This window comes from Micromesistius poutassou (assembly GCF_964030765.1).
Source record: "Micromesistius poutassou genome assembly, contig: SCAFFOLD_5325, whole genome shotgun sequence".
NCBI lineage: Eukaryota > Metazoa > Chordata > Actinopteri > Gadiformes > Gadidae > Micromesistius > Micromesistius poutassou.
The window spans coordinates 1-14,290 of record NW_028180410.1 but is presented as its reverse complement, the minus strand read 5'-3'; the positions used below and the strand labels follow the sequence as shown (position 1 = coordinate 14,290).

Sequence of the window (14,290 nt, the reverse complement as noted above, 5' to 3'; positions counted from 1 at the left end):
CGCGACGCCCCTTTTAGGTCAAAGCCAAGGGTGCAGATGGCCCGGCATGCATTAGCATGAGATGATCAGGGCTGTTTCTGAGGTCACAGGGGGGGGAGGGCCTGACAGAGAAGGTGCCCGTCCAGCTTCAGTGATAATAAGAATGGAGATTTAAAGTTATGGCTTTTAAAGTTTTGATGTAAGGAAAGGGTGGAGGAAAGGGCGGAGGAAAGGGTGGAGGAAAGGGCGGAGCAGGGCTGGGAATAGACACATGGGAATAGACTAACCAGATGGAGAGATACAGTTCATCACTGGGCAGGTCAGTATGTGGGTCGGTATATAGTAAGAAAGAGAGACAGACAGATCAAGAAGGAGATAGACAGACACAAAGATAGACATTTAGAAAGACAGACAGATAGATCAAGAGGGAGATAGATGGATGGACAGACAGACAGATAGAAAGATAGCGTGGAGCGTGTGTGGATGATGGCCAGTTGAAGCAGCTTCACCTGGCCCGAGCCAGACTGACTGGACTCTGCATGGGCTGGGTGGGGCTGCACACCTGTTGCACATTGAGCAATAAGTGTGCACAGGTTGAACCAGCCGTCATCACCGTGGAGCACCAGGCCAGGTGTCATCACCAGCAAACCTAACGACAAACCGGCTTCAACACCACCACCACCACCACCACCAGCCAGCGTCTGGAGGAGCCCAGTTAAAGTCACTGTGGAGTGAAGCAATGCTCTTTGTAACAGATACAGAGAAAGATCAATAGACAGGAGACAGGGAGACAAGACAGAGATTGACGGACAGACAGATAGCTCCAGAGAAAGAGAGAGTGGGTAGGTACATGAGGAGTTAGGAGTGCGTGTGTGGACATGCTGGTAGGGCTGTGATGGATGGAGTTCACTCACAGAGGAGCAAACGATGCTGTTCTGTTCCATCCCATTCTATTAGAATCTGTTGTTATTGGATCGCATCCTGTCCGGTTCTACTCTAGATCTGTTCACCATGTGGGCCAACCAGCCTGTGTTGCTGTCAGCGCGTCTCTTCCATATAATTTTATTAAGTCCTGAAGTCCTCATTTGTTCCGTATCTGTCTCTTAAACTATGGGTTTTTCATTTAGAGAATCCTCTCTCTCTCTCTCTCTCTCTCTCTCTCTCTCTCTCTCCATCCCCCCCTCTATCCTCTCTCTCCCTCTCCTCTCATTTTTGAACTTCTATACAGGTTATGCTAATGTAATCAGGACCGGGACCCTCAACAGCAGTCTTATGTTGAATTGGGGGTGGGGGAGGGAGGGTGATCAGACCGCCTTGCTAGCCCAGACCAGTGTGTGTTCCCTGGTAAGACTGTTCAGGATGGTTGTGTCCACAGGGCGGTGTGTTGGTGTGGTTGGTGCGTCGTTAGCTCCGTCTCAGAGACAGCCAGCCTGCTCCTCTCTCAAAGGTTTTCTTGTTTTTAATCTTCCATCTGTAGGGAGATTTAGTTTCAGCCACTGGCTGTTGGGTCTTCGTCTATACAAAGTGTTTTAAAAGTAACACTGTCGTATGTAACTTCGTATGTAATAACAAGACAGTAACACAATGAGCTTCTCTTGTAGCCTGGTCTATGTTTTGTGAATTCATTTTATTAAGATGATAACACTATTAGACACTAGGTCTACTAAGGCTCCCACATCAGTCCAATTAGTGTCATGACCAACTGATACGGAACTAATGATGTACTATTTACTTTCTAACTCATTAAAATGTATCCGATGGTGCTCAGAATGTGGGCGTCTCCTCGACCAATCAGAAGAGCTTATTTACAGATCTGTCGTGACGGACAGATCATCAGCCATTCGGTTTCTGCCTGAGCAATACCGCATCCCCATAGGCGGACTCCGCATCCTATCACTTTGTGTCCCTCCCCAGCGGTTGCGCTCGCAGTTGCCCGGAGACCAGAGGAGTCCTGTTGACACTCTGAGTTGCCACGACTCCCACAGCACTTCTCCCGCTGATTCACGGACTACCTCGGCGACCGAGACGCAGCCATGGACGAAATGGAGGAAGAGTTGAAGTGTCCCGTGTGTGGGTCCTTCTTCCGGGAGCCCATCATACTGCCATGCACCCACAACCTTTGCCTGGCGTGCGCTCGGAATATCCTCGTTCAGACCCCCGACGCGGAGTCCCCGCAAAGCAGCCGAGCGTCCGGCTCCGGGGTGTCCGACTACGACTACCTGGACCTGGACAAGATGAGCCTGTACAGCGAGGCGGACAGCGGCTACGGCTCCTACGGGGGCTTCGTCAGCGCGCCCACCACCCCGTGCCAGAAGTCCCCCAACGGGGTCCGTGTTTTCCCGCCGACGGTGCCCCAGCCCCCGGCCCCCCAGCAGCACCACCTGCTGCAGCTGCAGCCCGGCTCCCAGCCCCCCATCCCCCGCAACTCCTGCCTCACCTGCCCGCAGTGCCACCGCAGCCTCGTCCTGGACGAGCGGGGGCTCCGCGGCTTCGCGAGGAACCGCGTGCTGGAGGGGGTGGTGGACCGCTACCAGCAGGGCAAAGCGGCGGCGCTCAAGTGTCAGCTGTGCGAGAAGAGCCCCAAGGAGGCCACGGTGATGTGCGAGCAGTGCGACGTCTTCTACTGCGACGCGTGCCGCCTGCGGTGCCACCCCCCGCGCGGGCCCCTGGCCAAGCACCGGCTGGTCCCCCCCGCGCAGGGCTGCATCAGCCGCCGCGCGAGCCCCCGCAAGACGTCCACGTGCACGGAGCACGAGCTGGAGAACATGAGCATGTACTGCGTGCAGTGCAAGATGCCCGTGTGCTACCAGTGTCTGGAGGAGGGCAAGCACGGCACGCACGAGGTCAAAGCGCTGGGCGCCATGTGGAAGCTGCATAAGGTAGGTGTCCGTGCGTAAACGGGTTCCTCCGTTGGAGGCGAACCCCCCCCCCCCCCCCCCCCCCCGACGGTGCAGGTGTCTCTGCGTGTTTATCTATCCAATCCAGTCTAATACTCTACTCCATCTCTGCTCTGCTCGTGTAAGTCATTTATCGCTCCAGATACACAATGCGAGTCAGAAAATCCCCTGATATTCCCAGTCAGGGTATATGGTGAACTTGGTAACGGACTAGATGGTCCTGCACCGGAGGAGGTTCTCTGTGGTGCGCAGTCAGAGCTCTGCGTACAGGCCGGGAGGGACGTGACTTGTTGATATTCTGTTCACGGCTCGCTTCCCTGAACACAAACACAACACGGCGATGGATGACAGCCACCCAGATACCTCGTCTGTATCACCTGTATCGTCGTAGGGATTCATTAAGAGCACACGGGGTGTGTTGCGAAGAATGTATGCGTCGTCAAAGCGTGAATTCAACACATGGGACCATTTGTCCATTCTGTTTTAATATAGCCCCTCCGCCAGGGAGGGGCAGAGAGATATTAGAGAGCTGAAGTTATGTATGAATGTCAGCTATTTGTCTGCGACAAGAGGGATAGTCCTTGATTCCCTGCCAAGTAATTCATTCTTCAACTTGTGTGTGTAACCTCCCTAACCAAAAGGCTGGATAATCGATAGATGAATGAGAATATGATTGATGATTGATTTACGGACATAGGGACGAGGTGGGTATAGAGGAGTTTCATGAAACCCAGTCCAACACGAACCTGTAGTCACACAGTAACTACAGGGATTGAAAACACACACACACACACACACACACACACACACACACACACACACACTCACTTACTCGCTCACATTACCTTGCACACACACATATACACACACACACACACACACACACACAAACACACACACACACACACACACACACACACACACACACACACACACACACACACAATGAATACACACTCACACAAACAATCTATGATATGATCTAAATGCGCTCTATCTCTCTCTCTCTCTCTTCCCCTCTCTGTCTCTCTTGCTGATTCTCACTCTCTCTCTTCTTCTTCTCACTCTGTCACTTCTCATCACACTTTCTCTTAAACATACACTCACTCATGAACAAACGATCTATGTTTTCTCTCTTACACACACACACACACACACACACACACACACACATAGTCACAAGCGTCCTGCTGTGACCCGAGCAGCCATTGAAGTGTGTCTCGCTCTCCTCACGAGCATTGATAGAAGATGAGAAGACTCAGCGCTTCTCCAGGAACCTTCCTGGAGAAGACGATTGCTTTTTGGGGCCAGATCTTTACTGAATATAAGATGAAGCAAAATGAGGTGTGGGTGTGTGTGTGTGTGTGTGTGTGTGTGTACAGTATGTTTGTACTGTGTCACGTATCCATGTATTTATACTGTATGTGGGAGAATGTGTGTGGGCAGTTTTGTGTATGTTGGGCGTGGTGTGTGTGTGTGTGTGTGAGATGGGGGGGGGGGGGGTTTAAAGCAACATATTTCTGTTACCCCCCCCCCCCCCCCCCGGTGTCCATGGGCATGCTGTCGGACCTCATCCTGCCGAGTGGCCTGCATTCCCGTTGCCATGGCACCTGTCTCCTCTCGGGCAGAATTCCATCCCAACCGGTCACGGGACGCCGCCGCCCACGGCAACCCGACAGATGGCGGGGGCTGCGGGGGCGGTGTGGTGGTGGTCGGCCCCGGTCGGTCCAACATTCCTCCGGCATTCCCCCTCACCACCTGTCACCACCGGGGGCGCTGTTCCCTCGCCACGCGCCGTGGGTCTCTGAGCGTTGCTCCGTCTTGGGGAACACTCTGACACATGTCCCCCCGTGCGGCGTGCAGCCTCACGTCGGGTCGGTTGTGGTGAGCAGGGTGCAGCCAAGCAGTGGTCTCTCAGTTCTGACTGACGGAGGGCGATTATTATTGCGATTATTTCGACCAATATTGCATTTGCGATTTAGTATGCAATTTTTCTTTTTCAAGTTCCTTATGTTCTGTATTATTCACTGAACAAGCAATAAGTCATTCTATAGTCTGACCAGCACAACATTGGAAGCACTCAATGTATAAGCCGCTCTTTGCCAGGCCTATGTGTTGAGATGAATTGATGCATGTTATAATTTATATTATAACATCTTAATTTAACTATTGAATTGTAAAAGAAAAATTTATATGAATCTTACTGATCTCCAGTCAGTAACAGTAACAAATCCCCCAATAAATAAAATAAAATAATAATCGCAGCCTTTGTGATTTGCAAATCACGTTCTATGACATGTTCTATGTCGGTTCAGTTTGATTAATCATTCAGCCCTACTGGCCGTCGGGGAAGCCTCCACTTTGGGTCGCTCCGTCCCGAGTTCGCCCTCCCAGGTCTCAGCCCTCAGGTTTTCTCTCCTTCCAACGGCGTTGGTGCCAGCAGCTAAGCCATAGGAAAATACATCAGATTCCTGCGGTCAAGCTGGCGCATGTAAGCATCAACCTTTAGTCAAACAGAGAAGCTAGCTTGTTTGTACGTTTTTTGATTATTTTGTCGTCGGTTTAGCCAGGCTACACGAGGGAAAGGGAATGCTTGAGCTTCAGGCTTCCTCAACCATCCAAGCAAAATAGAATTTAACAAATAGTTAAAGGTTCTATGTGTAAGAATCAGAAAGTCATTCTCATTACTGCCCCCCTCTGGCCAGTAAGTGAACTGCAGCCTGCTGGAGCTCATGAAGTTCGAGCTCAGTGGGTTGAGATGATAACAATCATGAACAAATGTTAGTTAGAATTGTTCAATTACAACCTGTTCACCTATTGGCAATTTAAAGCGATTTCTGCAAGTAAAAATCCCTGCCATAGTCCCATAACATAGCATTTAATCACAGGCGTGCGTTTGTGTATTCACCTGAAGACGGGTTGATATGGACACACACAACATGACATCCATCACAAGTGAATAGATAAAGAGTGGCGTGTCTCTACTTGTCGTCATTAAAGGCTAGTCGTTGCAGTCAATAAAACACTGAATAAGGGACGGGGTGCACCGTCGCCAGGTCTTTAAATAGCCAACGCTCGCTGAGTCCATCAGCTGCTAGACAATGGAATGGAAGGACAATGGAGCCTCCTCCATATGTTGGAGCCTTTCTGTACCTTGTGGCCTCCTCCATATGTTAGAACCGTCCCCCCCGGCCCCACTACACACACACACCTGTTCTCTCTAGGGCCCGGGCAGGAGGATAAATATACACTCACAGATGGACACGCACACGCATGACCAAACACACAGTTACATGGATATACATATACACACATATGCACACACCCACGCATGCACACAGGCACGCAAACGCACAGGCATGACAAAACACAGTTACATGCATATACATATATAAACATATGCACACACGCACACATGCATGCAAACGCACAGGCCTGATGTTACGTTGCTATAGGGGCAAATATGATATTTTGCGCAGCTGCACTGCTCTGCATCTGTTTTCCCTACAGGCTGGTTCCCACCGCGGCCGATTTGTCGCGTGACGTCGGCTATAACACACAGTTACATGCATACAGTATAAATATACACACATATGCATGCACACATGCACGCAAACGCACAGGCCTGACAAAACACACAGTAACATGCACATACATGTACATAAACATGCACACACACACACACACATTGCCCTCTATCTCTAAGAGAAATGCAGTGGGACTCTATGTGTGCGTCATCTATAATCAGAGTGGATCTTGGCAGTATGGGAGATGGCTTTCCTTGGATAGTTATTTTGTTTACATGCAGTATTTGGATGGAGGGGGGGGAGGGCAGTGATGCATCTCTGCAGAATTTGAGGGAAGACATAATCTTTACCTCCTCCTCGTTGTCTTTCTTTAAGATCTCCTGGGATTCATCTGCACAGAATCACACTGGAGCGACTGTTCAGACAGCGCGCTCTCTCTCTCTCTCTCTCTCTCTCTCTCTCTCTCTCTCTCTCTCTCTTTCTCTGCTGTTCCTCCTCATACAGCCATTAATGGTAACGGACATTATTGAGTCATTTTGTCACCCTTTAGTGTAGAGCCTCAACATGCCTGGGCTTAATGACCCTGTGTGTGTGTATGTGTAATAAATACGTGTGTATTTGTGTGTGTGTGTGTGTGTGTATACATGTGTGCAAACCCTCATCACTTCTGTCCATTCCGGTTCGTTCCGGTCACCCATCATGACCACGGCCCTCCCCTCCCCGAACTGCCCTCCGTCTCGTCTGTTAATCCACGACGCCTCGGCACTCGCCCGTCGATGGGTTTCTGGAGATTAGCCATGCCCGGCGTCTCCACGGAGGATTGGTTCCACAGGGGCTGGTGACACGTCTGTGTGACTTAAAAGTGGCGCAAGAACTGGTGGTGGTGATGGTGTCAGTGGTGTAGGGGGAGGTGGTGGTGGTGGTGATAGTGTTGGGGGGGGGGGGGTGGTGGTGGTGGTGGTGATGGTGTTAGGGGGGTGATGGTGTCAGTGGTGGGGGCGATGTATGTGGTGGGGATGTTGTCAGTGTTTGTGGTGGTTGTGATGGTGTTAGTGGTGGTGGTCGTGATGGTGGTTGTGATGGCGTTAGTGGTGGTGGTGGTTGTGATGCTGTTAGTGGTGGTGGTTGTGATGCTGTTAGTGGTGGTGGTTGTGATGCTGTTAGTGGTGGTGGTTGTGATGCTGTTAGTGGTGGTGGACTCGATACTGAGTGATGCCCTCTCTTGTCTAACAGAGCTCCTAATGTGATCTGGGTCACAGTCTTTCAGTGCTAAAGTTTCAATCAAAAGCGGATTAATCTGTCGGGTCGCGGCTCGGAACAAAGAGCAGAACCAGAAATCAGTTGACAGCTGCAGCAGAAAAATGTGCTAATGGCTCGCCTGTACCCACTGATCTGGGGACGCCAGCTCTCTGAGAACCGAGGAGAGATCTTCAGCTAATGCCTCGTCTCTACCCACTAATCTGGACCGCCTCCCTGGGAGAACCCAGCGGAGATGTTTAGTCTGGATGACAGCTTCGACTTTTGTTTGATAACTTTATTAAACTTGGTCATTTGGCGGAGATCCGTCGCACGTCGCAGAAGGCTTCCGTCCGCCCTAGCGATCTGATGTCCCCATACTGACACTCCTTCTCTCATGTCCTCATACCAACTCTCATGTCCTCAAAAAAACACTCCTTCTCTCATGTCCACAGGAGGCTGATCCACACTCACCCCACGGTGTGAAGACTCAGCCTCCCCAGGAGTCATTAGCCTGGCATCGCCAGACGAATTGCAAACTGCAATTAGTCTGGAACTCTCTGTTCGTTTTAGCTTTCAAAAGGGCGTCACCAACTGGGCCTCTGGACGCGATAGGACAGGCCGACAACCAATCACAGCAATGGCACATCGGTCTACATCAATCTACATCAGTGGCAGTCATCTTTGTTGTCGTTGAAACGCCTCCATGGCACTTCTCTGCACCATCATTGTGTTTATCCCGCCTCATGTTAGATAAATGGTTGTGATTGGTCCCTCTATCTCGTACCGGGCATATTCACAGTACACCGCCCCCGAAGTCAACTTAGAAATACTCAACACATCACCACGACCTCACAAGACATCACCCTAATGAGGACAGAGCAAGAGAGTGGGCAATGCCGCAGAGAGAGAGAGAAAACATCTGTCTCATTAGATTGTTATTTCCAAATTGTGTGTGTGTGTGTGTGTGTGTGTAGTGGTTCATTAGTGGTTCAGTAGTCAGCAGTCAGAAGTTGTTCAGTAGTCAGTAGTTATTCAGTAGTCAGTAGTGGTTCAGTAGTCAGTAGTGGTTCAGAAGAGGTTCAGTAGTCAGTAGTGGTTCAGTAGTCAGTAGTGGTTCAGTAGTCAGTAGTGGTTCAGTAGTCAGTAGTGGTTCGGAAGTGGTTCAGTAGTCAGTAGTGGTTCAGAAGTGGTTCAGTAGTCAGTAGTGGTTCAGAAGTGGTTCAGTAGTCAGTAGTGGTTCAGAAGTGGTTCAGTAGTCAGAAGTGGTTCAGTAGTCAGTGGTTCAGTAGTCAGTAGTGGTTCAGTAGTCAGTAGTGGTTCAGAAGTGGTTCAGTAGTCAGAAGTGGTTCAGTAGTCAGTGGTTCAGTAGTCAGTAGTGGTTCAGAAGTGGTTCAGTAGTCAGAAGTGGTTCAGTAGTCAGTAGTGGTTCAGAAGTGGTTCAGTAGTCAGTGGTTCAGTAGTCAGTAGTGGTTCAGTAGTCAGTAGTGGTTCAGTAGTCAGTAGTGTTAGAGAAGCACCCTGGGCCCACCTGCCCTGGGACCACAGACCACCTCTAGGCACAGGATGATCAATAGGAGCGGTCAAGAGGTTCCGGGTTTGAACCCCCAATACCCATAGTCTAACTGTACGCGTCCTTGAGAAACGTGTGTAACGACCCCTAACTACTACTCAATGACGCGTGTCTGAATGACACACGTCATCAATGTCACATTGGTCATTAACATGACAAGTATTAAAAAGAAAGGGAGACTTGACTCTTGGTACTTGCAGTTCAGCACTTTGATTTTGCGGTGTGGTTTCAGAGAGTACAGAATAACAACAGGACACTCTTTGGTGAGGGGTCGTTCCAGAAAGTTTGGTTCCCCGTCGAGGGGCAGGATGGAGAGAGAGAGCAGCGCATGCAGCAGAGCGAGAGATCTGGAGAGGACATGGGTTCACAGTAGGGAGCCTGGGGTCTGAACCCTCACCGTCCCGTCTGCTCGCTGCTCCCAAATGGATGAGATGTTTACCCCTGAAGGAGTCGAGGAAGGAGATGATTAGCGGTGTGAATGAGGATGAAGAACAGAGCAGGAAAATGGACGAGATGTTAAAAACTATATCGTCTCTAGTATCTCTTGTGTCTTTGTGGTGTAGTGCTAATGACCAAATATGGACGCCGCCTTGCGTTGTTCAACAACCAATCAGGGACGAGGCTTGTGCTGCCCAAATCGGGTTTGGGGTAAAGCCCAAACACATTCTACTCAGAGAAACGCCTCCAGGCAGGATTAAGTTTCATCATCGTCATCATCGTTTGATAACCACTGTTTTGATTGCTGTAAGCAATCAAAATTGATTGCTGTAAGCAATCAAAAACCACTGTTTTGATTGGTCGAAGCATTTTCAGACTTTCGGAAAAGCCTTTCCCCGGGATGGAGCCCAGACGATACAGAGAGGAACGGAAGGTGAACTGGAGATGGTTCTGGTCTCACTCAGCATCAAACACAGACATTAACTGAATCCCACCTCCAACCGGGTCGACAACCATTCTGGGTCCCGCCGTGGCCATAGCCGTGCTCCTGCGGTCGGACAGGGACAGATTCCCAGCATGTGTTCTGGCCCTTCTCCATAGCAAGGCAAGATCGTGATAACATTTGAAAACACTCCCAGGCTTCAGAGAGGTATTCCATGGCGGGAATGGGCAGTTCTCCTCTGCATGAAATTTAAAAAAATCACAAATCCGAAAACCTATTTGTGCTTTGTTCAGTTTGCTGGAGTGATGGAGTCACTTTTGGTTTCACTTTCATCGTCTGAGGCACATGATGCAACACCATGGCAACCTGAAATCTGAACAACTGACTGTGTGTGTGTGTGTGTGTGTGTGTGTGTGTGTGCGTGCGTGTGTGTGTGTGTGTGTGTGTGAGAGATGCTTTAGCTATCTTTTCCAATTGACGGGTACAATTCTTCTAAGCTGAGTCTAAAGCAACCTAGAAAGAGATCTAGCCGACAAACCCGACCCTTGGATTCAATGTGTTATACCACAGGTGTGTGAGTGCGACGACAGCTTAGCGCATCAGCAGTTAGGCTACACCTCGCAAAGTCACTTGTGTTTTTGTGTTGACGAAAATAGAAAAAAAAAGTTCCTCTGGCCCACTTCACGTCGTCTCCCAGGCGTCGGGGACGAGGACGCTGTAACCATGGCGACATCAAAGCGCTCGTTATTCTGGCGGCCTGAGTGTTGTACGTGTGGCTGGCTAACGACCTCTCCTGCATTATGGATGGCGCTAGATATATCTGATGAATTATGGACTAGCCGCTTAGCTCGGTGCTAGTGGAGGAGAGCGGTTTCATACGGAGATGGAACATCAAAACCCTTCAGTCGCCGCCGCGGGGTCGGAAGATGAGAGGACGTGTTGTCGGAAGATGAGAGGACGTGTTGTTTCTTAACGAGACACGGTTCAAAACATGGATGTTAAGTTGTGTACCGCGTGTTGCACATACACCACTGTCGACTTTGTGTTGGCAATGTTAAATCGCTCCGGGAGGCAAATGGGCCGGAATGAGCAAACGATCATAGTAGAAGAAATCAATAAGCATGTAAACACTGGTTTTGCTTTTATTCTGGGAACAGGTCTTGTGTGAGAAGCTGATTGTGGTAAAGGCATCGCAGCTCACGTCGACTCCAGTGAAACGTGTTCAAAGGATTTGCACTTAAAGCGGTTCTTGTAAATACAATCGAGGATTCTTCTCCGTTTCTCTGCAAATCTAGTTTATAGTTTAAAAACAACCTCTTAATTAGGTCTTGGTAAGGGAAAGAAACTCTTTTAACCCCAAAGCGTGGAACAACGGCGGTATAACACATATCTACGGTAGGTTTTCTAAAGTAGGGCGTGGGAACTTCAGAATCTATTATCCTAGCAGAGGACACAGTCTCGGGGGTATGCTCTGAAATACTCTCTTTTCCTGTTTATGATCCGCTGAGGATGAATATGTCACCTTCCCTTCCTTTTTAAAAGCATAGTAAGCAACATTTAGGCAACACCTACCTTCTCTGGCTGGTGTTTGTGTGTTTAACAAACCCTCTCCCTATTGGTCGTTTGCGAGTCCTTAATTGACACACACACGCACACACCGCTGACGCTGTAGAATGGGTTCCTCTATAGCCTCTCTAGGGATAGAAGGAAGTCACATGACCTTAGTATAAGAAGAGGGTCACTCTGGAGCACAAGACGGAATTTTCTCTCTCTCTCTCTTTCTCTCGCTCTCTCGTTTCTCTTTCTTATTTCTTGCTCTCTCTGTTTCCCGCCTCCCATCTTTCTCCATCTCCAGCAGAAGCGCTAAATTGCGTGACGATCAACACCGTACCGTGACATTGATGTTGAAGGAATGGAGACGCTGGCATCACCCGCGCTAAGCTAAGAGGCTATGCTAAGCTAGATGCTATGCTAAGCTACATCACCGGGCCTGTGATCCCATCGACCTCACGGTCACGGTGGAGATCCTGTCCGCTATACGTGATTATTTCAGAGAAGCCGTTTTCCCCCTTTCTGTCAGACCCGGGCTCACCCCTCCACCCCTCCTCCCCCTTCCACCATCTAGACCCCGCGGGGGGTTCTGTGTCCTCCTGAGGGGTTGGCCAGGCTGTGAGCACTGACCTGGTTAGGAGGGTGTGAGGAGGATTCCGTCGGGACAGGAAGGCCCCGCGGCCTGTGTGTTCTGAAGGCTCCTCACTCAGTCAGACCGACAGACGGACTGTGCTGCCCCCCGGCCCACACACACGCACCGGCTGGCTGGCTGACTGGTTCACTCAAGGACTGACTGGATACTGACTGGTTTACTGAAAGACACACTGACTGGATAGTTGGTTTACTTAAAGACTGACTGACTGTATAGCTGGTTTACTGAAAGACTGACTGGATAGCTGGTTTACTGAAAGACACACTGACTGGATAGCTGGTTTACTGAAAGACTGCTGGCTGGATTTCTGGCTAGATAACTGGCTGACTGGCTGAATGACTGATTGACTGAATGGCTGTCAAAAGGGCAAGTGAGCGAGCACTCAACCAGCTTCGTATACAGTATAGAAACACAGGAGGAAAGAGACGGAGAGAAATATGAATTGAGGAGGATTCAGTGAGGCTGAACCGGTCGAGGAGGGACGAGAGAGAGCGAGAGAGAGAGAGAGACAGACAGGTTAGTCCTGAGAGATAGGATGGGAGAGAGAGGGGTTGAGAGAGAGAGAGAAAGTGAGAGACAGGGGGGATGGAGAGAGGTTACTCCTGGAGAGAGAGAGACCTCTTTATTGTTCACCCGCTTTGGCAATGTAAATGTTTTGGCAAAATAATGTTTCTCATACCAATAAAGATTTTTGGAATTGAAAAGAGAGAGAGAGAGCGAGCACTTTGGATGACTAGTCAACTAGGACTGACGGGTGCTGTGGCCCTCAACCCGTCCTCCTGTTCTGTGATGCCGTTGAAGGGGCCAGAGATTGATCCCCCCAGAACTTCAGAGGATCCAACGGGATGAGCCCGGCCCGCGTCACCATGGTAACCCGCCCGGGTCGCCATGGCGACGTGGCGGTGGTGGCGGTGGCGGTGAGTGAGTGGAGCGAGTGGGTCATGGGATGCTGTTTGCTCAGCGGGTACCAGGGTTTGTGATGGAGGCTCCAGATCGGGGTTTAATGTCCTGCTCCATCAGGGCTGTCAGGCCGTTCAGTGCAGCCTTTCTGTTCAGAGATGATAGATAGATAGATAGATAGATAGATAGATAGATAGATAGATAGATAGATAGGAACTTTATTAATCTTCTTTCCTTCTGGAAATTTCACTTCCAGCAGCAGCAAACACCATGTTACAATATAATAAGAGTTAAAAACAAAGTGCAAATGTGCAAAAGTACAAAATGCAAAATATATATACAGGGAAATAATAATTAAAAAATAAATACTATACATTTACATGAGGGAGTGCTTAAACAGTGCATAAAAACTGTGCAAGAGCAAGCCGAGAGTATTATTCGTTGTTCCTAAAGCAGAGGCATTCGACCTGTTTCCAGCCTTATTCAAATGTTTAACAAACAATATTTGTGTTTAAAATAAACGGCCCAGCATGTCAGGCTTCCCATAAAGCCGACGTTGAAGAGTCGTCTTTGCCGTTTCTTAATCGGAAAATCCACCGGCTTCCAATCCATCCCATTCTCAGTGTTCCAATCCAATATTTATTAAGAGGAGACAAACCCGTCTATCCCCGTCGTCACTCGGTTCGGTGTGAATAAAGCTTCTGTTGACTCCCCCGTCTGTCGCCGGCAGCGCGGTCGTACAGTAAAGCCTCCGTCTTTGACACTCAAACAGACGACGGCGAAGACGAGAGTTTATTCAGGAGGTTGACTTTCCCGTCTTTGCTCAGCTGTCTCCCGTCGTCCCGAAGGGGGGGGATGGGGGGAGGCGGCGGGGGGGGGGGCGACGTGACGTTCGGGGGTCCAGCTGCCACAGTTTCCCATACTCTGGGGTCAGGGGTCGGCGGTCTCCCTACAGCCCGGAGGTCATGGGGGGGTGGGGGGGTTGGGGTGGACGTACAGAAATGCACACGGGTGTGTTTTCACAAGGCCTTCCCACTAAGTCAGCTGGGCTCCGGGCTTTGACGCGCGATGCAGATCTCTCCGGAAGCCGTGTTT

The 14,290-nt window shown here is 49.9% G+C and overlaps 1 pseudogene across 1 annotated transcript; it reads left to right on the top strand.

The window, feature by feature from the left end:
- The first annotated feature begins 2,009 nt into the window (after positions 1-2,009).
- Positions 2,010-13,212, top strand: LOC311370709 (E3 ubiquitin-protein ligase TRIM9 pseudogene; annotated as a pseudogene). Its single transcript has 2 exons — positions 2,010-2,858; positions 13,120-13,212. The product of its transcript is annotated as an E3 ubiquitin-protein ligase TRIM9 pseudogene (transcript).
- Positions 13,213-14,290: the final 1,078 nt, after the last annotated feature.